Below are 2,579 nucleotides of genomic sequence, written 5' to 3'. Positions count from 1 at the left end.
TGTGTGTGTGTGTGTGTGTGTGTGTGTGTGTGTGTGTGTGTGTGTGTGTACGATTGGGGCTAGCTTCCCAAGAGTCTTATCTGGGGCCACAACTAACCTAGATGTGCAGGAGGTCTAAAAGCTGCCTGGATGCCCAGCCGGACAGCAGGATTTCCATTCACACCTCCAACCTCCCTTTAATCCCCTCCCCACTAAGCCATTTGAAACCTGCCCTTTCCCCATTGATCCTCAACCTGTTTCTCTCCCAAAGTGCTTTGTGACAGGGGCCCAATAAATTCACCAGGTCTATTGTTACCATCTGTGTCTTGGTTCATTGAGGCCAGCAGCAGGGTCTCAGGCTTGTGAAGTGTAATCCCCATCCCCTTTCCTCCAGGGAGAGCAGTCAGGGGCTCGCCCTCCTCACTGTGGAATGTGTCCCCACTTCCATCATGAGGCTGGATCCCAGAACCAGAGACCTTCATTATTGTATTCCCAGGGTGAGGACATCAGGCAGCGCTTCTCTGGGGACAGCCTGACAAGCCCCAGTAGGGCAGGATGCAGCCAGAGGGGTTGGACATAGCTAGGAAGGGCCACCTCACTGCCAGACAGGCAAAACACACATTCTTCACTTCTTATCTGCTTCTCTGGCCAGCAACGTGTTTTAGGGGATGTCTGCATGTAAGCATCTTTGTATGTGTGTCTCTGTGTGTGTTCACTTGTGTGTATATCTACATATGTGTTCATACAATACAGGAGCCAGAGGTCTTTCTTGTTTTCTGAGATATAATTTTCACAAGGACTTGGGGTTCACCAATGAGATCAGGCTCACAGGCCAGGGAGCCCCAGAGGTTGTCCTGCCTCTGTCCCCCAGCAATAGAATCACAGGTACATGCAACACACCCAGCTTCCCCCTTCTTTTTTACGCGGGTGCTGGGGATCCAACTCAGATTACATCTGTGTGGCGAGCCTGCTCCTGTCGGAAGTCCACATCTTTTGTTTATTAAATCGACAAGTTAAATCAGACACATGCAGGTCTATGTCGCATAATCTTCTCAAGTGTGTCTAGGTTGTAAATGGCTCAAAAGAGCTAATTTGCAACTTGTATGATTTCTCAGAGCAATCCTGTGCAGTCTGGGTGATTATTCTCTCCATCTTTAGATGGGGAAGGGGAGGCACAGAGAGGTTAGGGAACTCATCCAAGGTCACACAAGCTAATCCAGAGGGAGCTGGGGTCGGAACCTAGAGAAGCTGTGCTCTCCTCTTTCAGTGGCTACATAGCAGTTACCTTTCTCAAGGGTGGGGGAAGGGCTTTCACATCTATTTTCCTCCTGCATCTACCCTGCCTAGTCCTTCCTGGTGGACCTCTATAAACCCCTGTCTGGGACCAGCTGCCTAGAACTCACACAAGGCTTTGCAGTCACCCCTGTAAGACCCATGCTGCCATTCTGCTCTGCCGCGGCCAGGTTGATCTTCAGTGCGACACCAGAAGGCAGGTGCATAATTGAATCCTCCAAGTTTCAGAGGAGAAACAGAGGCTCAGAGAACAGAGGCGGTCACTTGCCAAAGTCCTCCAGCTGGGAAGAGGCCGGCTCAGGACTCCATGACTGTCCTTCTGCTGGGGCTATGCAGTGTCGGTGTCTGAGGGCTGCTGTCCGCCAAGAACCGCCAGCTAGCGGCTGGGGCAATGAGCATTGTTATAGATTCAGGCTGAAGCCCACAAGAGAGCCTTCCTGGCTTCCTCAGCTGCCAGAGGTTTGCCGTGACCAGTAAGAAGATGCCTCTGATCTCGCTCCTGCCCCATCCTCCGTTCTCATGCGTCACTCTCTCAGTCTTCCCTCAGTCTTCCCGTCCAAGTATTTATATTTATTCCCTTTAAATTAATTAAAATTTATTGCCTTAGCCTATGTATGTGTGCATGAAGGAGCACAGGTGGAAGGTGGAGGATAATGAAATGGAGTCGGTTCTCTCTTTCCACCTTGTGTGGGTTCTGGGGATTGTGCTAAGGTCCCCAGGCCTGCGAGGCGAGCTCCTTTAACCATACAGCAAACTTGCTGGCCCCAATTTATCTTTGAGATTGCGTTTCACTGCGTAGCACAGGCTGGCCTCGAACTCAGGATCTTCCTGCTTCAGCCTCCCCATCTCCGGGAAGACAGACAGACCTGCACGGCCACGCCCAACTCTGTTCAGAGACCTGACCCTCCCTGAGGCTGAGCTGGCTGCATTGCAGAACCCCACCCAGCTGCTGGCCCAGCGGTAAGAGTTGTTAGGCTCCATTATGAATTGGATTTTAATCTCTTATTAATAGTCCTGCCATTATAGTGTCATAGAAGCAATTAGGACCCCTCCCTTCCTTCTCCCAGCTTGAGACTTTTTGATCCCCCCAGATGAAGTGGAAGGGGGGTGCTGCAGGCGGGGGTGGGGGCAGACACTTTCGGGAGTTATCAGCTAATCTACCACAGTCCTACCCACCCATCCATCTCCTGGGGAGAACTCAGGGGTCTTTTCTAACTGGGTCTCTTAGAGATGCCAAGGGGTGTTGGGGAAACTGAGGCAGAGAGTCATTTTTTTTTTCATACCTTCAGGCAGGGTCATTAATACTT

Source organism: Psammomys obesus, unplaced genomic scaffold, assembly GCF_907164565.1.
Source record: "Psammomys obesus unplaced genomic scaffold, mPsaObe1.curated_primary_1811, whole genome shotgun sequence".
NCBI lineage: Eukaryota > Metazoa > Chordata > Mammalia > Rodentia > Muridae > Psammomys > Psammomys obesus.
This window is presented reverse-complemented; position numbering follows the sequence as displayed.